The sequence below is a fragment of the Salmo salar genome, chromosome ssa28, assembly GCF_905237065.1.
Source record: "Salmo salar chromosome ssa28, Ssal_v3.1, whole genome shotgun sequence".
In the NCBI taxonomy this organism is placed as follows: domain Eukaryota; kingdom Metazoa; phylum Chordata; class Actinopteri; order Salmoniformes; family Salmonidae; genus Salmo; species Salmo salar.
Window position 1 is genome coordinate 20,944,865 of NC_059469.1, and position 22,547 is coordinate 20,967,411.

At 45.1% G+C, this 22,547-nt stretch overlaps 1 protein-coding gene and 1 long non-coding RNA gene across 3 annotated transcripts in view; one reads left to right on the top strand and one right to left on the bottom strand.

The window, feature by feature from the left end:
* Nucleotides 1-22,547, top strand: part of akt3a (v-akt murine thymoma viral oncogene homolog 3a) — a 144,347-nt gene that overhangs the window by 58,728 nt on the left and 63,072 nt on the right. The gene's annotated exons all lie outside the window — the stretch shown is intronic.
* On the bottom strand, nt 12,695-16,708 carry LOC106589690 (uncharacterized). Its single transcript, XR_001324885.2, has 2 exons — nt 16,522-16,708; nt 12,695-16,075 (listed from the first exon to the last, which is right to left on the bottom strand). It is a non-coding gene; the product is annotated as an uncharacterized lncRNA (long non-coding RNA).

Here is a 22,547-nt window from a genome sequence, read left to right on the forward strand (position 1 = left end):
CTGTCTGCATTTCTTTCTAAAGGCACACGGTATAGCTGTTTTAGAGACACCTGGTGCCTTTTCAGCATGCGTGCAATAGTTGACAAACTTATGGCTTCCACATTGTTGAACATGTCGTCATTGTCCAAGATGTGCTGCCGAATTTCTGTAAGGCGAATATCATTTCTGGTCCGAACCAAATTGACCACAGCCCGCTCTTGTTGGTCAGTACGAATTTTGCAACTGCCTCCTCTAAATGGCCTAGTCTCAATTCTGTTGGGAAAATTACAGTCAGAACCCATTTAGTCACATCACATACTCTGTGGTACACATTGGCATGCAGTATACAGTCATTTCATAATTGAGAGTAACCTAATGTTTAGTGCATGCTGAAGACTTACCAGTTCTCATTGTGGAAAGTTCTGATGATTGAGGCCACGGTTGATCTTCTGAGGTTTGGTTGAATCATTGCAGCTGCCTCAGTCATTGTCATGTCATGATTTACCACATGGTCTACAACTATTGCTCGGATTTCATTGGACATTCTTTGCTGTTGCTGCCTCTATCTTGATCCATGGCCTTGTCCTCTACCACATTCCCCCACACCTCTCAAACGAGGCCCACGACCACCTCTCAGAAGGGGTGCTTGTCCCCTGCCATTCCTTTGGCCACCACGTCTTCCTCATCTTCCTCCTTCCACTGTTTGACCTCTTGTGACCTGGATCACCTGCTGACTCCGTGTTATCGCTATGTTGTTGTAGGTGGATACCACTCATTTCACTATATACTCGTACCACAATGTGAATCCAATCGTCAGCAACCACTTTATTGGCCACTTTATTAGGTACACCTGCGTGTTAACACAAATAGCCTGCTCCTTCGAACAGCGAACCATGTGGCTGCCTGCAACTCAATATATAGAGTATATAGAGTAGAGAGCTTTAGTTGTTTTTCGACCAAACAGAACGGATAAGATGCGTAATGTAAGTAACTTTGACCGTGGTATGATTGTTGGTGCCACACATGGTGTTCCAGCATCTCAGAAACAGCTGCCCTTCTGGGATTTTTACGCACTACAGTCTCTAGAGTTTACAGAGAATGGTGCGATAAACAAAACACATTCAGTGAGCGGCAGTTCTGTGGGCAAAAACACCTTGTTAATGAGAGAAGTCAGAGGAGAATGTCCAGACTCATTCAAGCTGACAGAAAGGCCACAAATGCTCAAATAACAGCTGTTTAAAACAGTGGTGTGCAGAAGGGCATCTCTTAACGTGAATAATTCAGGCCGTGAATAATTCAGGCTGTTGTGGAGGCAAACGGGGGTCCTACCCAGTACCTGATAGGTATAGCTAATAAAGTGGCCGTTGAGTGTACAGTAATGTCAAATCTAAAAACATGGTCTGGAAAAGTGGTACATGGAACCATGGAAACAGTGTCTGATGAAGAAATATCCATAGATAATGTAGTCCAGTTGGTTCATGTTCCACGGTAATTGGTGTCAATGGATCTCGTTATCCTGAAACTTTCATGATCTTAACATGGAATATTGTTTGTCAATTTCCATAACTATGCATTAAGAGTAATGCAGCAGTTACTTATCATTTTGAGCAGTTGTATCAATTGATAGTTAGATCATTGTAATGAAATGAATAGACAGTCATCTCAGATGTAATGTGTGAATTGCATTTTGAAATGGTAATACTCTGATGTTAAGTTGTAATTTTGAACAGGTGATTTTAGTTCAATGAACTAATTATCTTAGCTTTATGTGTATTGTATCCAAGCTATTGGAAAAAGTCTTAAGAGTTGAAAATTGTGTATTTTGATCATCGGTTGAGAGTTTTGTGTCTGGAGTTTTGAAAATGACAGGAAGGTTCTGAAATTAGTGCCAATGTGATTGTAAAAAAACTGTAAATCGATAGAATGAATGCTTCAGTCTAGTTTACATTGGGAAAGTTCTCTGTCATCTCTGCTTCATTCACGGCGCCAAGACGTTTAGGCGACAAGGGAGAAAATGAAATAACTCTTTAAAAAAAAAAAAAAAGATTTTCTGTGCAACATTTCCAAATGACATCAGTTTGACCGGTTGTAAGGAAATGGAAAGCTCTGAAAACGACCCAACATATTTCTGATAAGATTTAAGTTTGGCTTGGATGCATATTTTATCTAGTTGAAATACTATCAGGTTTTATGATGCTGATAAAGACAGCACCTCTACAGACGGTATCTAACTGCACATTCACATTCTCTCAAGAGGCTGAAAGAAAGAAATCATATTCCTCCACTCCTGTAGCCTTCATTTCACTGCAAGAAATGCTGAATTCTGTCGGAGTTAATATTAAGGCTATGTGAGAGGTTACACTCTGTGTCCACATTTCAGTTTCCCTTTAACCCATTTGAACAATAGACTATAGTTCCCTTTACGTGCCGTAGGCCTATTTGAAGTCCCCGTTTTGTAACTGTCGAATTTGTATAGAATTAGACATTTATGGATTTTTAAAGGTATTATTTTCTCTTTATTCAACCCGCTCAGGTATATAACCACGGGGACTGCGGGTTATGAGTCAACGCTCGCATCACTAGCGGGCGGGGTATGGAGTCCCAGAGGGGAAAGAGAGAGGGCAGGGCACAGCCCCCTTTAGGAGCTGAAGGGTCTCCACTGCTCCCTACTCCTCTCAACCAGGCCCCCTTCCCCATTGTAACAGAGCTCCTCCTGGTAACAAAGCTGGCCGCAGGGCACACAAAGCCCCCAGATGGCACTCAGAGATGGGGACATATCAATAATAATGGAAACCAAACAAAAAGGCTGGCCAAGCCAGTGTGAGGATTAGGGCGCTACTTGGCCCTCCTTTACCCTGCCCAGTGTGGCTGCGTCTGGAAGGGTGTTAACCCCCCTTTGAGTGGGCGGCAATACATCTGCACTCAGCCATGTCCTCATGCCAAGTGTATGGATGAAATACCTGGTACAGTATGTGTGCATTAACAGGGGGTGGAAGGGACACTCATTGTAATCCGGGCAGACATTTGATCCATTTAACAATGTAATACTTGGATAGACAGTTTAGTTAAAAACAGGCAGATTATGAAAATGAAGGAAGTGTTTTTGACACCATTAGCTTTGATCCATTCTTCATCATCCATCCTTTGTTCTGTTGATGCAGATGGTACCAAGTCAGAAGTGAGGGAGGCGCCTCCTCCAAGTTGAAAACACACAGTCAGAAAGGAAAGATGAAAACACACAAATGTGACCGGATCTTCTGTCACCATAGAGGGGACACAAAGGGGGACCGAGAGGGGCGGGGTAAGGGGTGAGGGCTGGCCAGGTGGCAGGTGGAGCTCCCTGGGGACATGAAGCCGATCTCGTCGCAGCACGGCGGGGCCTCACCCCTCTCCCTCTCTTTGTCTCTGAGAGATAGGTTATTTTCTTCCTTCTCTTTCTTCTCTTGTCTTCCAGTGGATTTGTTTCATACAGCTGGTCTGGCCCTCATCGTTAATGAGGGAGTTACTGGAGCCACACAGCTGCCCCACTCCCACACCACAACGACAGGTCTTATCTGGTTTAACTAGCACCAATCAAAGAGCATGTTGCATCTATGAGAGGCACATTCATATCTGTCTCTATCTGTCACCCCACAGCAGAGAGAGGCTGGGAAATAGGCTAACATCTCACCGGTTTAATAGAAATGAACAATGAGCAATAGTTCATACTCCCTTGAGGGAAATTCTTTTTTTTGTTTGTAATAATCTTAGTATTAATATTAATGCTAATGTCAATGCTAAGGTACTGTAAGGTTAATGTACCTTAGCTGATGTGGTTAGTGTGTCTAGTACGCTATGTTAGACTTTACTTGACGAACCTCTCTAAAAGAAACTCTGCTTTCCCATCTGGTCTAACATCTACTGACTGGCTGACTGGCTGACTGACTGACTGACTGACTGACTGACTGGCTGGCTGGCTGGCTGGCTGGCTGGCTATCACCAAGTCCATTAATCATCGCCCAATCTCAGGGGAAATATTTCACTTAAGTGACTGAGCCCAGAGTACATTCATATGCAGACAGAGAGTCACACATGGCAACTGTACTTGCACACGTATCATCTCCTAGCCATATACAAATATTGGAACAATGACCAATGAGATTGTGCGTGAAGCAAAACAGTAAACTAACTTTGTACATTGCTTGTGTCTAGGGATGGCAAAATTATCGTATAACCGTGTAACCGACGGTTATGGAATGAAAATAAAATAACCCTCAACCATTTAAAAATGTACAGTACCAGTGAAAAGTTTGGACACACCTACTCATTCAAGGGTTTTTCTTTATTTTTGTTTTCTACATTGTAGACTAACAGTGAAGACATCAAAACTATGAAATAGTACATATGGAATCATATAGTAACCAAAAAGTGTTAAACAAATGAAAATATATTTTATACTTTAGATTCTTCAAATAGCCACCCTTTGCCTTGATGACAGCTTTGCACACTCTTGGCATTTTCTCAACCAGCTTCACCTGGAATGCTTTTCCAACAGTCTTAAAGGAGTTCCCACATATGCTGAGCACTTGTTGGCTGCTTTTCCTTCACTCTACGGTCCAACTCATCCCAAACCATCTCAATTGGGTTGAGGTCGGGTGATTGTGGAGGCCAGGTCATCTGATGCTGCACTCCATCACTCTCCTTCTTGGTCAAATAGCCCTTACACCGCCTGGAGGTGTGTCACCAGCAAAGCATCATCACACCACCTCCTCCATGCTTCACGGTGGGAACCACACATGCGGAGACCATCCATTCACCTACTCAGCATCTCACAAAGACACAGCAGCTGCAACCAAAAATAAAAAAATTGCACTCATCAGACCAAAGGACAGATTTCCACCGGTCTAATGTCAATTTCTCGTGTTTCTTGACCCAAGCAAGTCTCTTCTTATTATTGGTGTCCTTTAGTAGTGGTTTCTTTGTAGTAATTTGACCTTGAATTTGACCAGATTCACACAGTCTCCTCTGAACAGTTGATGTTGAGATGTGTCTGTTACTTGAACTCTGTGAAGCATTTATTTGGGCTGCAATTTCTGCAGCTGGTAACTCTAATGAACTTATCCTCTGCAGCAGATGTAACTCTGGGTCTTCCAATGCACACCTGTTAATTGAAATGCATTCTAGGCGACTACATCATGAAGCTGGTTGAGAGAATGTCAAGAATGAGTAAAGCTGTCATCAAGGCAAAGGCTGGCTACTTTGAAGAATCTAAAATATATATATATATATATAAACAACAAAAATGTTTGGTTACTACATGATTCCATATGTGTTATTTCATAGTTGTGATGTCTTCACTATTATTCTACAATGTAGAAAATAGTACAAATAAAGAAAAACCCTTGAATGAGTAGGTGTGTCCAGGCTTTTGACTGGTACTGTATGACTGCTGGGCATTCGTGCGGTTGAGTCAGTTTCTGAGATAACATGGACTCTTACCAACGTGATTAAGCGTAGTTGCCCTTGCTAAAACAAGCAAGGTGTTGTAGAAAATTATGAATAGAATGGGCTTGGAACATCTAACCCTGGCAATTTGACTGGTAAACTCATGGGTACACTCGCATTGGCTGCCTGATATTGTGATGCAATAAATTCCATGGTAATGTAGAATGTTCATTCAAATGATGTTAACTGATGTAGCTCATGCAATGGAATGTATTTTGTTGAGTTGAATCAACAAACTTCCTGCTTTTACTTCCTGCTTTGCTCCTATACTCGCAATGGCCGCCAGTCCACCCATTATGCCATCATTGACTTGAATGGGGACGCCTGTTCTATTCATTCTATTTCTATGGCAGCACATGCAGGACATGAGAAAATGTGCATCTTTAAATGTATATATTTTCTATTTGAACGGTTATTACGGAGACAGCAGACATTTGGCTGGCCAATTACAATCATCCAAAATTCCATGACCGTCACAGCCCTACTTGTCATACTCCTAAAGAGGTAATGTTGACATTACCAACGGCTTAATGACTTCTCTTCCGTGTACATGACAGAGAACCGGAACCAATGGTTGAGTGGTGTAATGTTGAAATGTGTTGTTGCAACCAAGACACTCCTTGCCTCTTGTTTCTCTCTCTTCCCACTTCCTACTCGAGCGGTCTCTTCTGGGCACGTTCCCCAGACCTGAGCCCAGAACTTCACTGGCTGATAGACAGGAAGTGAAAGTGCCATGGGAATACCAGCCTTTCAGGAGCGCTGAGGAGGAAGTCAGGACTAAGTAATAGCAACAAAACACAACAAAGCCTTTTGTACAACACTAGGGAGGTGACAGGAGAACTAATGTCAAGGTAGTAACATGGTGCTGTTCAACTGACCAAATGTTGTTATGACACCTAGGTACATTGTAGATCCTCATCCATGTTTGTATCTTCCAGCTTGTAGGATGTGTCCTTGCTGTGCTAGATTAAGTGGAGAACTGAAAGATAGTTTAAAAGCATCTTAATGATTCAGGCTTCCTGGCAGCACAACTGTCCTGACATCAGGGGTTAGACAGAATTGTAAAGTGTAAATAAGGACTGTTTTATGTTTGTGTACAAGTGTGTACCCTGGTGAAAGTGACTTAACAGATCAGACAGGTCATGATGTGACCCAGGAGACAGGACAAGGGACAGTCAGTTCTATTAATAGGGAAAACCTGATCATCCTGACTGGATTAAGTCAGTGTAATGATTCTACCTACAACGACGGAACTGCCGGATCAAGGAGGTACATGTTAGTTCATAGATATAGCCTACTGTTGGTCATTTGTTGGTTTGTTTTTCATACCCTGCTAAACAACAGTAAGTTTACATGCTGCCAGGACAACAACCTCTCCCTCAACGTCAGAAAAACATAGAGCACAGGAAATGGAGGGCCGAGCATGCCCCCATTCACATCGACGGGGCTATAGTGGATTGGATTGAGAGCTTCAAGTCCTCGTGTCCACATCACTAAGGATCTATCATGGTCCACACACACCAGTACTGTCATGAAGAGGGCACGATAATGCCTCTTCCCCCTCAGGACACAGAAAAGATTTGGCATGGGCCCTCAGATCCTCAACAAGTTATACAGGTGCACCATTGAGGGCATTTTGACTGGCGGCATCACTGCTTAGCATCCGACCGCAGGCGCTACATAGGGTAATGCGTACGGCCCAGTACATCACTGCTTAGCATCCGACCGCAGGCGCTACATAGGGTAATGCGTACGGCCCAGTACATCACTGCTTAGCATCCGACCGCAGGCGCTACATAGGGTAATGCGTACGGCCCAGTACATCACTGCTTAGCATCCGACCGCAGGCGCTACATAGGGTAATGCGTACGGCCCAGTACATCACTGCTTAGCATCCGACCGCAGGCGCTACATAGGGTAATGCGTACGGCCCAGTACATCACTGCTTAGCATCCGACCGCAGGCGCTACATAGGGTAATGCGTACGGCCCAGTACATCACTGCTTAGCATCCGACCGCAGGCGCTACATAGGGTAATGCGTACGGCCCAGTACATCACTGCTTAGCATCCGACCGCAGGCGCTACATAGGGTAATGCGTACGGCCCAGTACATCACTGCTTAGCATCCGACCGCAGGCGCTACATAGGGTAATGCGTACGGCCCAGTACATCACTGCTTAGCATCCGACCGCAGGCGCTACATAGGGTAATGCGTACGGCCCAGTACATCACTGCTTAGCATCCGACCGCAGGCGCTACATAGGGTAATGCGTACGGCCCAGTACATCACTGCTTAGCATCCGACCGCAGGCGCTACATAGGGTAATGCGTACGGCCCAGTACATCACTGCTTAGCATCCGACCGCAGGCGCTACATAGGGTAATGCGTACGGCCCAGTACATCACTGCTTAGCATCCGACCGCAGGCGCTACATAGGGTAATGCGTACGGCCCAGTACATCACTGCTTAGCATCCGACCGCAGGCGCTACATAGGGTAATGCGTACGGCCCAGTACATCACTGCTTAGCATCCGACCGCAGGCGCTACATAGGGTAATGCGTACGGCCCAGTACATCACTGGGGCCGAGCTCCCTGCCATCCAGGACCTCTATACCAGGTGGTGTCAGAGGAAGGCCCTAAAAAATGTCAATGACTCCAGCCACCCAAGTCATAGACTTGAAAGATAGTTGATTCGATTTTTCAATAAGGCCAATCAACAGTTTGTAGTAATGAGTCCTCTTGAATAAGACGGGATGAATTGAATACACTCTTAGGTTCTAGATAGTACCTTTTCTTTTCTAACAGGGTTCTTTGGCTCTCCCCATAGGAGAACCCTTTGAAGAACGCCATTTTGGTAATCTTTTTTGAAACCTTGGGTTCTACCTGGAACCAAAAAGGGTTATCTTATGGGGACAGCCAAAGAACCCATTTGGAACCCTTTTTTTCCCTAAGAGTGTAGATTCAGTATGAGCTAAGGTAAACAGTCATGCTGAGGACAGGACACCACACTGATGTACAATGTATCCAGATGCTCTCCACTCACTCCCTTTGCTCTTCATGAATGATGTACAGTAGGCTGTCAAAAAATTACTAGCCAGCTCAATGAAAAAATATTGCCGTAAAGGAAAGAGGAAGTCTCTTCAGAGCAGTATGTTGTAGGTTGAAGAGGGGGTGTGTTTATTTAATGTGTCTCAATGTGAGAGTTTGTGGCTGGGGATTGGGAAAGGAAGGATGTGTGTCTGGCAGGCTCTAGCTTGTGTTCCAAATGGTACCTTATTCCCTATATAGTAAACTACTTTTACCATGGTCCATAAGGCTCTGGTCAAAAGTAATGCACAATGTAGGGAATAGGGTGCAATTTGGGATGTAGTCCTAGACTCGGGCCCCCGATGTGTCTGTAAACGGCCCAGACAGTGACCTTTTGAGTCTCGGGCTTGTCTGATAGTGAGTCAAGGCTTCACTAATTGGTATGCTGGGTGCTGGGCCGGAGCACAGTTAAGCATTTTCTAGCAGGACAAAGGCAAGGATTGTTTGGGTCCGAAGCAAGTCTTCATTGTGACCCCCCCCCTTCTCTTCTCTCATCCAATCCCCCTTAAAAAAAGACAACTGTCTTAGTGTTCGGAGAGTTTCACCATTGGGATGCAAATTTGGAAGTCTATGGTGCCACTAACCCGATAAAACAAACATTTCTTTATAGGCTTCCGTCATCGCTTCCTGTTTTCACCCAGTTGCTTCAGTACTAGGCAATGACTGCCTACTGTAACAACCAACGACAACAAACTCGTGACTTTCTATTTTTCTTTATGGTTTGAAGTGTCTGTCCAACTGTATTCCGCTCAAGCATGTGTCACATTCGCTGCTTCTGCCAAGAAAATGCACTCTCTTGTTGTGTCATTGCTCTTGCTATTACTTTATGGTTTGAATAAGTGTGAAGTCCTGTGATATATTGGTCTAAAGTCTAAAGGGCTTGTCTAAGATTCACCTCTCAGTGTCAGGCCATTGAGGGCAGGTTGGGTAGTTGGCACTTGCCTACTGCCAATGTCAGAATTGGATGGACACATTCACAGACAAGGGAGCAGCTTTAAAGAGGGATCAGATATGGACATGTGTTGCGGGAACCACAAAGTGCACAGCTGTTTGAGTCTCACAAACAGGACAGCACCATCTCAAAGGCAGTAGAAGGACAGACTTTCTTCCTCCATATCCCACTGACTGTAGTTCCTAGAAGGAGGTAGATGTCCAGAATGACTTGGAACATTTAGTCTGGGTTGATTCTAGGGCTGTGGCAGTCATGACATTTTGTCAGCTGGTAATGCAAATGACTGCCGGTCTCACAGTAATTGACTGCATCTCCGTGCCTTCACTCATATAAGCTGCTGATGTTTGATTAAAAAAAGAACCTTTATTTAACTAGGCCAATCAGCTAAGAACAAGTTCTTATTTACAATATTGGCCTACCCCTTCCAAACCCGGACGATGCTGGGTCAATTGTGCTCCGCCCTATGGGACTCCCAATCACGGCCGGATGTGATACAGCCTGGATTCGAACCAGGGACTGTAGTGACGCCGCTTGCACTGAGATGCAGTGCCTTAGACCGCTGCGCCACTTGGGAAGCCCATTTATGATGTGCGCCTTTAGAACATCTACATTTGAAAAAGTCTAATAAATCCATTTAATATACACCATCACAACAAATCCATTATATAGTTCATTTAGCAGAGAAGAGATGCTTATCAATCCATTCCATTATTTTCTATTCTATGATTTTATAGTAAGAAGAATCCGTAGTGGTGCATGGGTACTGGGGAAGCCAAGCCTCTCCATATTACAACCTATGTGTTGTGATAATTGCGTTGTTTACTCTATAACCTGTTAGTTCATATGCCCTGCGACCGTGAAATATAGACCTAAAGGCCGAGACAATAAGACACAGTGGCAGAATAAATTCAACCACACCTTTTTGTTTTATGACAAAACCGGAGAGCAACCTCTGTCCAGAGAAGTCCAAAATACATATTGCATGTACAGTAACACAGTTACATGACCTACAGCATGGTCAAGCAAGTTCATCTTTCCAACATTTTCAGACTACTAAACAACTATTAATTTAGAACCCCGGCTTAGTCTAATACAGTGACAACTAAAAGATACCAAAAACAATTTAGTCCAATCAACGTAAGCTAAATACGTGGCTGTCCATGGACATGGTTCTGATTTCTGTGTGTGTGTGCACGTTCATGTAAGTAGAAAAACATGTTGACTCACCTTACTTGTAGAGAAACACAAATGCCATCCTCTCTTTCATGTTGAAGAAGCAGGCTATCACTCTTGTCATACAGTGCACGCTTGAATTTGTTGTTGTCCTAGGTTACCTGGCTAAAATTCTTGCTCACTAGTCTAACTTCCATTCATGGGCAACAATAGCTAGTTAATATTAGCCTTCTACATCTAGATACATATCAAACTTCCATCTTCTCAGGCCAGTGGCATGATGTATGAATTAATGGTTGGATCAGATTTGCCGTTTTAATCACTGGCCAGTATGGAGATTTAAGTAAAACCACAAGTCCAAATCCCTGTCTCCATCCATTAATAATTTAGGGAAGGGCCCATTTTAGCTAGCTTGCTAGCTAGCCTCCGGAGGACAACAACACCAAGAGATGCAACAATTCAAGTTTTTCTGTCAATGACGTATGCTCTCAATGGGATTTGATAGGATGCTCGCTGGCTTCCCTTGCCTTTAATGCTACGGTTGGCAACAATGTCATACTCGTTTGGACCAGACAGCATCAGATAGATGGTCTACATGTAGAGAGACAGAGAGGCGCTGTTTCACTCGCTTGGATGCTTTCTCCTGTGAGATACATTCAGCCTCTTGTGAATTGAAGGAAAATTATGAAACGCCGAGAGACGAAAGCTAATTTATTGGTACATTTTTGGGGGAAGTTTCGCTTCCCTTGGCATCCATGAATACACCGAGAAGAATACAATTGAACAGAAATTATATTTTTCCCATTCCCGAGCAAGTGTGCATATGAAGTGGCTATGTTGAGCGTAAAGTGATAATTAGAAATAGATTCTATACACTAGATTTAAAGTTATTTGGCAACTTTAGTTGTGAATGATACAAACCTTAGAATGTCTTAGAAATCAAAACATATATGTCCTGCATGATGCAACTACAGTGCATTTGAAAAGTATTCAGACCCCTTGACTTTCTCCACATTTTGTTAAGTTACTGCCTTATTCTAAAATGGTTTCAATAGTTTTTTTACCTAATCAATCTACATACAATACCCCATAATGACAAAGCAAAAACAGGTTTTTGGGAATAAAAAAAATAAAAATAATAATAAACTGAAAAATTACATTTACATAAGTATTTAGGCCCTTTACTCAGAACTTTGTTGAAGCACCTTTGGCAGTGATTACAGCCTCGAGTCTTCTTGGGTATGACGCTCCAAGGTTGGTACGTCTGTATTTGGGGAGTTTTTCCCATTCTTCTCTGCAGATCCTCTCAAGCTCTGTCAGGTTAGATGGGGAGCGTCGCAGCACAGCTTTTTTCAGGTCTCTCCAGAGATGTTCGATCGGGTTCAAGTCCGGGCTCTGGCTGGGCCACTCAAGGACATTCAGAGACTTGTCCTGAAGCCACTTCTGCATTGTCTTGGCTGTGTGCTTGGGGTCGTTGTTCTGTTGGAAGGTGAACCTTCGCCCCAGTCTGAGGTCCTGAGCTCTCTGGAGCAGGTTTTCATCAAGGATCTCTCTGTACTTTGCTCCGTTCATCTTTCCCTTGATCCTGACTAGTCTCACAGTCTCTGCCGCTGAAAATCACTGTGTTCTTGGGGACCTTCAATGCTGCAGACATTTTTTTGGTACCCTTCCCCAGATCTGTGCCTCGACACAATCCTGTCTCGGAGCTCTACGGACAATTCCTTCGACCTCATGCATTGGTTTTTGCTCTGACATGCACTGTCAACTGTGGGACCTTATATAGACAGGTGTGTGCCTTTTCAAAATCATGTCCAATCAATTGAATTTACCACAAGTTGTAGAAACATCTCAAGGATGATCAATGGAAACAGGATGCGCCTGAGCTCAATTTTGGATCTCATAAGTATGAATACTTATGTAAAAAAGGTATTTCTGTTTTTTATTTTTAGTACATTTACACACACACAAAAAACTTTTCACTTTCTCATTATGGGGTATTGTGTTTAGATTGATGAGTAGGGGAAAAAATATTTAATCCATTTTAGAATAAGGCTGTAATGGAAAAGAAATGTGGAAAAGGGGAAGGGGGCTAAATTTGTGAAATCAAATGAAATCTGTTCGGGAACATCAATAGTAAAATGCTTTCATAACAAAACATATTTAAACTGTTGACAGCCCCTCTCTCTGCGTGCTCCAGAAAGGAATGGAGAAAAGAGGAGATGGAAACACACAGTGGTGAGATATTCTGTAGCTAAATGTAATGTGTCAGCCTATTTAATTATGAAAATGTAATGTCAAATACAAATTCACTGTAATTGTAGGCTAGCTAGCCTACTCTGCAAGCCGCCCTGCAAAATCAATGAACCAACCGCATCGCCTAGGCCTATATGTTCTCTCCTTGCCAGAAGATACCGACCCTACCAATACGCTTGTGTACACTGAGCTGTACTGGGGTCGGAAAGCTATCATGATTACATTAAGTTAATGTACGGAACGGAGGCGTTTATCCCACTTATACCACAGTTACCAAAGAAAACAATACTAAAGCACACATTTACTTGTATAATTATTATAATTGTTTTATATTTTTAATAGTAAATTCATACTTCATCTCATCTTGTCATCTTTGGTTGCTAGAGACGCGACCCAGTCGTTTGTTCGATTAGTTATATATTTAGTTGCTCATTCTATATGTTCCGTTGCCATGCTCACCGGCAACGTTCTTATCCCTTGCTTGCTTGCTAGGTAGCCAACTAGTTTCGGCTAACACAGTCACGGCCTCTGCAGACAGATTAACAGCAAAGTATTTGCATTTGTTTAAACTGTTTTCTTTTGATATTCATTTGGATACATCCATGACAATGAGCTAATGATGCCCAATTTTGCCTGGTATAGTGCCTTCTTGTCAGGGCACTTGCCGTCACTGTTCATTATGAGATCACATTGCATATCAAACACTAGGCTAGAAGCTAGCTAAATAGTTTGTTGCCAATATGACAACCAAATTCAAAATATCAATTGCTGGAAATAGCTGGTCAAACTAGAAATGTGGGAGGATTTGACATCATAGCGCCACTTGCGTCATGACTACAGTAGGGACCGGAGAAATTCATTTTCATCACTCACTACGTTAGGTCATTAGATGTTCCAAAACATTATGTCTCTGAAAAAAACAAATCAGTTGCTAGCTAGCTACGTTTTATTCGTTGGACCCTTTCTTATCCAATTTGGGTTTGTGGGATTGTTGGTTTAGCTTTCTGTAACTTTGTAGCAAGTACGGTCTGCATGTGCACGTGCATATTGCATCATGATTGCAAGGTGTCCTGGTTACTTTTCCAACTGTCCCATTATCTAGTTTTAATGTCCATTCTAGAATTCCCTTCTAGCCAATCAGAAACGAGTATTCAACAATGCTGTGGTATAATTGTTGTATAATGGAACAATCATTATTTTAATTCAGCCTTTTTTGCAGGCTTGGGCTCATATAAAGGCCTATACGTATGCATAAGCTCTAATATGCATATGGGTGTTCTACATGCAACCTCTTAAATGCTTTGAATGAATCATCACCTTAGAAAGCGCTGTCCATTTCGTTGTGTTTGGCTCTGAAACAATATTCACTACGTCTATGCTTTCCACTCAGTTTCAACCTGTTATTGACTCATGACTGCTGGTGTAGAGATAATACGGTCACCCCAGCAGGCCTAGTTGATTCCATCCTGTTTGACTTTAAATCTCCCTAGGCCACCAAGCATTAGCAGGGTCGGGATGCTCAAATTGTAGCTCCTTGGCAAATTACAATTACACCACAAAAAGTCCAAACATGGTTCTCTTTTATATAGGCCTATATGCATAGGCTACAGGATTTTTCGGTGCATTACTGAACTATTTACATCAACCACAATCTCTGTTTGTGACAGTTGTTATCAGAAAGCTCTTTTCCATCCGACACTTGTAGCTATGCCTCCAGGAAATACCAATGTACAGTTCTTTTAGAAATGGGAAAGACCCAAGACCAATCAATCAGTCAATTTATCATGTAGAAATCCCCTTCCATGCCCTTATTTTATAAGCCATGACTGGACTAACTTGTGTAGGCTGTCAGAATCTTTTAACATGCTGGATTCATTATTTAATGGCTTTGAGTTTTGTGCAAGAGGGCAGTGGCCGCAAGAGAGGCACTGAAGGGCTCGGCAAACACTTGCGCACGCCCCGAGTGTGTGGCCATTGAGGCAGCACGCCAAGCGCACGTACGTCAGGACACAGGGTCAATGTGCTTTTAATGGCTCTTAAGTGTAAGGAGACAAGCAGGCTTTTGTGGGGAGAGGGCCTGAACAACACACCTCCCTCTTTTCTTCAGGAGCTTTGTCTGTCATGGTCGGGTGGATGGGTGAGAAGTGTGTGTGTGTGAAGGAGAGATGAGTGTGACTGTGGAGAATGGGCACTGGGCAGTTTGCTCACCTACCTATGGACACACAAACACACAGATTTGTTCTCCCATGTATGTACTGTATATAGTTTCCAGTTTGTTCTATGATGATTCTTTACATTTCTCTAAGCATCTCTCTCTTTCTCTTTTTTCTCTGGCGCTGCCTCTTCACCCTCACCAACTCTGGACCTGTTCATAAAGGTAAGTGATATAAACATATACATTTCTGGGTGAAGGTGATTTCCCCTGGTGCACCTAAAACCCCTTCATAGCCTAGCAACCCATCACAGAGATGTATCCATTCACATCCAGTCCACAGCTCCTCTGTTGCAGTCCACAGCTCCTCTGTTGTAGTCCACAGCTCCTCTGTTGCATTATCATCCAGTCCACAGCTCCTCTGTTGCAGTCCACAGCTCCTCTGTTGCAGTCCACAGCTCCTCTGTTGCAGTCCACAGCTCCTCTGTTGCAGTCCACAGCTCCTCTGTTGTAGTATCATCCAGTCCACAGCTCCTCTGTTGCAGTCCACAGCTCCTCTGTTGCAGTCCACAGCTCCTCTGTTGCAGTCCACAGCTCCTCTGTTGCAGTACCCAGCTCCTCTGTTGCAGTACCCAGCTCCTCTGTTGCAGTATCATCCAGTCCACAGCTACTCTGTTCATTCAAATGTGCTGAGGGACTTTTTTTTAATAGTTTCCTCGTGTTATTGCCTAGTTCTTACTGCTTTGTCTCATCTTGAGTAGGGCTCAGTTCAGTAATAGCTGTGGAATGGGGACAAGCTGAGGTGTAGTGTGGAGAGAACAGGCTGTGCTATAGAGGTGATGGCTGCGCTCTGTGAATAGGATAGGAAGACTATGTTCCTGCTCAGACACTGCATGGTGGTGTTGAGGTGCCATGCCCTGGGAATATAACGGCACGACAAAATGCCTCACTTCTCCACCACTAAATCTTGTCCCAACTCATGTCAGCAAGAACTATAGGCAGAGAGGAAAGAGGTATTATGTTTCACGCTATGGGTACTCTTACTTCAGCCCACTATTGATTCCTCTGTCATACAATTCTCTACTGATTCACACATATACACACATGGCTTTCCGTTCTCAGCCGAGGAGAGAGGACTGTGTAGTAGACTGACCCCTATTGGTTGCCAATCGAATGAGGGAACCCCTAGGTAGACAAGTCAATTTGACACATATTTGGTTGCAGGGCTCTTTGACACACAGATGCAGGGGTAATCAGCAATCCAAACATAGTTCTGTCAATACACATTTTAACTGTTTAGGGACAGAATGTAAGGAAATAAGAATTATGGTCTGCCATAATCATTGCTCCACAATCACCTCGTATCTGGTTTAATGTAAACCATGCTAAATATTATCGGTACAGTCGATATGACATAACTGAATACAGGCAGACTCACTGGGCAGGTTCCCTGAGGTTGTCCCCTTTCCTCCTCCACTCTCCCGTTAGTATCACCATCAGCACATAGACAGAAGCAGGCTTTCCTCTGAGCACGGATCCCCCATCCATAATTCATACATCCCCCCTGACTGCACTGCACGTCTCAACTCCTAACACAACTTTATACAATGGCAACAGGAGCGCTCTCCTCTCTGCAGCAGCAGCCGCCGCCGTGGCCCACTGGCTAATTATAGCCGCCGCAGCTGCTTTCAGAGCAGAAAGGCCTCCCTAACAGTTTGCACTAGGGTGGGGGAGAGAGGGAGGGGAGGGGAGAGGAGGGGGAGGAGGTTGTGAAACGGAACACCTGTTTGTTATGGAGAGAGAGGGCCTCCAGATGACTGCTGTCAAAGCCCCTGGATCCAGGGAGTGGGGGAGGAGAGAGAGAAGGGGGAGAGAGGGAGTGGGGGAGAAGGATGGTGTTTACTCTGGCTTCCTGCTGAGTCTGATGGGGTCTTTATTTATTACAACTGCACACTCATCTACATTATAGCTTGTTGTATTTGACTTCTTGGAGTCTTTCTCTCTTTCTCATTCTCTCTTCCTCTTTCTCCCCCCTCTAATTCTCTCTCTCCCTCTCTCCCCCCCTCTATCTCTCCATCTCTGTCTCCGTTTCTCTTGCACTCACATCCCCTGATAGTATAGGCCAAAACACTTGAGTGTGTGTAGTACCAGTCAGTGGCTGTACTTGGGTGGGGTTGGTTTTAGGCTTGGGAGAGGTGTATTAGTCTTATCCCTCCCTCTGTGGTTCACACTGCCCTCTTGCTGTGGCTGGGGGTGGTGGTGGGGGTTGTCCCTACCCCCTCTGATGGCAGGCTGGCTGTGTGAGGAGGGGCGGGCCAGGGGCGCGGACAGGTTGATTAGCACAGGCGCCCCCTGGGGGCCAGGCCTCCTCAGTAGTGGAGCATCTCTCCCGGCCGGTCTGCCCTCACCAGCCCCCCACCCACCCCCACACCCCAACTGGCAGCAGCACACGGCAGTGCAGCTGTGGAGGTATGCACAGTTAGAGAGCCTCCCCCTGAATGAGCCAGGTGGTAGATTATAACAGGCACTCTGTGAGGTCTCTGAGAACTAGCCTAGTCTAGGCTATTACAGTTACCACTGCTGTGTTCAGGCCATATAAAACCAGCACTGGTGAAAAAGGTGGGATTATCGAGCAGGATTTTAAGGTGCAGGCGCTAGGCCTACCACATACATAACATAGAGATTTAGTTGTTTAGCTGTCTAGTTGTAGAGTGCTGTCACATCTGTTTTTATGGGTCATATCCAGTCAGAGAGCAAAGGTTGAACAGAGTGTCACCAATGATCAGAGGAAGTAGAACCCTGAAATAGCCAGTGAAAAACAAACAACTAGCATACCTCAGGGCTTACAGTAACATCCGGACAAACAACTAGCATACCTCAGGGCTTACAGTAACATCCGGACAGACAACTAGCCTACCTCAGGGCTTACAGTAACATCCGGACAAACAACTAGCCTACCTCAGGGCTTACAGTAACATCCGGACAAACAACTAGCCTACCTCAGGGCTTACAGTAACATCTGGACAAACAACTAGCATACCTCAGGGCTTACAGTAACATCCGGACAGACAACTAGCCTACATCAGGGCTTACAGTAACATCCGGACAAACAACTAGCCTACCTCAGGGCTTACAGTAACATCCGGACAAACAACTAGCCTACCTCAGGGCTTACAGTAACATCCGGACAAACAACTAGCATACCTCAGGGCTTACAGTAACATCCGGACAGACAACTAGCCTACATCAGGGCTTACAGTAACATCCGGACAAACAACTAGCCTACCTCAGGGCTTACAGTAACATCCGGACAAACAACTAGCCTACCTCAGGGCTTACAGTAACATCCGGACAAACAACTAGCATACCTCAGGGCTTACAGTAACATCCGGACAAACAATTAGCCTTCCTCAGGGCTTACAGTAACATCCGGACAGACAACTATCCTACCTCAGGGCTTACAGTAACATCCGGACAGACAACTATCCTACCTCAGGGCTTACAGTAACATCCGGACAGACAACTAGCCTACCTCAGGGCTTACAGTAACATCCGGACAGACAACTAGCCTACCTCAGGGCTTACAGTAACATCCGGACAGACAACTAGCCTCCCTCAGGGCTTACAGTAACATCCGTACAAACAACTAGCCTTCCTCAGGGCTTACAGTAACATCCGGACAAACAGCTAGCCCACCTCAGGGCTTACAGTAACATCCGGACAGACAACTAGCCTACGTCAGGGCTTACAGTAACATCCGGACAGACAACTAGCCTACCTCAGGGCTTACAGTAACATCCGGACAGACAACTAGCCTACCTCAGGGCTTACAGTAACATCCGGACAGACAACTAGCCTACCTCAGGGCTTACAGTAACATCCGGACAGACAACTAGCCTACCTCAGGGCTTACAGTAACATCCGGACAGACAACTAGCCTACCTCAGGGCTTACAGTAACATCCGGACAGACAAGTCATCTGACATTCATAGTTCTGTAACTTTTCAGGAAACATGCTGTACAGCTGAGCATATCTACTGTCTCAATATTGGATATACAGTACTGTACAGTACACCAACCGCTCCAGGAAGGACAGTACACCAACCGCTCCAGGAAGGACAGTACACCAACCGCTCCAGGAAGGACAGTACACCAACCGCTCCAGGAAGGAAGGTACACCAACCGCTCCAGGAAGGACAGTACACCAACCGCTCCAGGAAGGACAGTACACCAACCGCTCCAGGAAGGACAGTACACCAACCGCTCCAGGAAGGACAGTACACCAACCGCTCCAGGAAGGACAGTACACCAACCGCTCCAGGAAGGACAGTACACCAACCGCTCCAGGAAGGACAGTACACCAACCGCTCCAGGAAGGACAGTACACCCACCGCTCCAGGATGTACAGTACACCCACCGCTCCAGGATGTACAGTACACCCACCGCTCCAGGATGTACAGTACACTCACCGCTCCAGGATGTACAGTACACCCACCGCTCCAGGATGTACAGTACACTCACCGCTCCAGGAAGTACAGTACACTCACCGCTCCAGGATGTACAGTACACTCACCGCTCCAGGATGTACAGTACACTCACCGCTCCAGGATGTACAGTACACTCACCACTCCAGGATGTACAGTACACCAACCACTCCAGGATGTACAGTACACTCACCACTCCAGGATGTACAGTACACTCACCACTCCAGGATGTACAGTACACTCACCACTCCAGGAAGTACAGTACACTCACCACTCCAGGAAGTACAGTACACTCACCACTCCAGGAAGTACAGTACACTCACCACTCCAGGATGTACAGTACACCAACCACTCCAGGATGTACAGTACACTCACCACTCCAGGATGTACAGTACACTCACCACTCCAGGATGTACAGTACACTCACCACTCCAGGAAGTACAGTACACTCACCACTCCAGGAAGTACAGTACACTCACCACTCCAGGAAGTACAGTACACTCACCACTCCAGGAAGTACAGTACACTCACCACTCCAGGAAGTACAGTACACTCACCACTCCAGGATGTACAGTACACTCACCACTCCAGGATGTACAGTACACTCACCACTCCAGGAAGTACAGTACACTCACCACTCCAGGAAGTACAGTACACTCACCACTCCAGGATGTACAGTACACTCACCACTCCAGGAAGTACAGTACACTCACCACTCCAGGATGTACAGTACACTCACCACTCCAGGATGTACAGTACACTCACCACTCCAGGATGTACAGTACACTCACCACTCCAGGAAGTACAGTACACTCACCACTCCAGGAAGTACAGTACACTCACCACTCCAGGAAGTACAGTACACTCACCACTCCAGGATGTATAGTACACTCACCACTCCAGGATGTACAGTACACTCACCACTCCAGGATGTACAGTACACTCACCACTCCAGGAAGTACAGTACACTCACCACTCCAGGAAGGACAGTACACTCACCACTCCAGGAAGGACAGTACACTCACCACTCCAGGAATGGCCAGTCAGAGTATCTTACTAGTGTATGTAGAAAGCATCTCTTCTACCGCCTCCACAGCAGTGGAACATGTCTGGAGAGGAGCTGCTAGACTAATATTAGGATTAGAGGGGATGGTTTGTGTGGGCTAGATGAGGAGAGTAGAATTAGTTTTTAACCTGCTATAAAGTGGCCCACCACATCGAGCAGCACGAGCCTTGGCTTGTGTGAACCGGAACAGCTCATTGGAAAGGGTCATTGGCTTGTGCGAGCCAGAACGGGTCATAGTGCGAGCCGGACCTGGCTGGAGCAGCAGAGCCACACTGGTAATCCCCCATGAATTTCAGCATGCTAATCACAGGCCGGCCTGGCGGAGAGTAAATGCCAGAGGCCAATCAGTGAGACCGCTGGGGTGAGGGGGCGGGGCCGCGGAGTCTTGGGCCGGAGGACTACTAAGCCTTAGCTAAGGGCAAGGGGTTTGAAGGGTTCTGGGGATTTCAGGGGTCTTAAGAGTATTGCTAGGGAGCATGTGGCTGGGTTTTTCAGGCATAGGGGAAAGCTAGGAGAGAGAGAGAGAGAGAGATGAAGAGAGAGAGATACTCTGCACTTTGAGCCCCGGGGTGGGCAGGTGGATAATGGAAAAGTGTCATGGGCGGATGAAGCTACGGCTTTCCAATTACCATGCTATTGTGGGCACAAATACAATTACATTTACCATATGCCTGTGCAGCAGCGGATTAGGACCTGTTCCTTACCACGGTGGTGTGCTGTTGTGGCCCTAATTCCACCACCAGCAAAATATTGACTTTGACCCCCCTCCCTACGTTCGGTCCCAGCTTTCATTTTGATTTGATTCAGTTGGAAGGTAGATGGGGTGTTTCATGATGACATAGTACCCTAAAGGGGCAATCTGGGATTCAAACAACAACAAAGAGGCCACCTACCACATTTTTGGTAAACAGAGATGGGGCTGGAGAAATGTAACCACTCTCAAATTCATAGATGGAGCAATGATTGCAAGGACTAATCATCCATGAGATCAGAATGATAGTTTAACCATGTTTTCAAGCTTTAGAGAATTTGTCTACAATCACATTGTTTAGAGACGATGGAGTAAAACAAGGCCATTTTGCTGACAGTCTGCACTTGAACCAAACTTTTGGAGTATACAGCCAAAATAAGAAAAAATACTTCACTGTCCAAATAATTATGAAGGGCAATAATCAATTGCTATATAGTATTCATTAAAAAAAAAATATATTTTACCAATTGCAGATTGCCCCTTTAAAAGGATAAGCTGAAAACATCTAACAAACTTACATTTTGGCGTGTACCAAACCAATGGTAGGTAGAGCAAACGGGCTGCTGAGATCTAGAATAGGGTGCTATGATTGTCTTTGAGACGAGATTGTACTGTATGAGTGTATTAGGGGTTACAGAATTAGGGGACACAATTCTCTATCTGCTACGGTTTTGTTCCTGCCTGCCTCTGCTCTCCTGCCATTACAGCCCTTTCAGACCAGACAGCCGCAGCGGCAGTCACCGGTCACCCTGACATACAGTATCTCTCTGACCGCTCAGCCTGCCACTGTAGGTAGCCAGCGCTGAAAGTGTGCTCTTAGTCTCCCCATAATGGCCTTATTGGTTCCTGTGAAGAGGAGGAAGTTATTAATAATGTGCTCCTGCCTACCAGAGAAATGGTTTTCACAGGGGTTCTGGTAACTGAGCTCCCTGACAATTGGCACTCAGAGCCCTAATAGTTCGTAGTATGAGCTGTTCTGAAGACATGGATGGACCGAGTCTAATCCGGTTCTGATTTATCTGTCTGCACAAGATGACATTGTAGTTGGAAATGTGTTCTATGCTCTGACATTTCACACAAAGGCAAATGGAGTCTGAGTGTAGTCTCATACAGCAACAGGTGTTGGTAGTACCTCTCCTGTCTATACAAGGGCAGAGATTGCT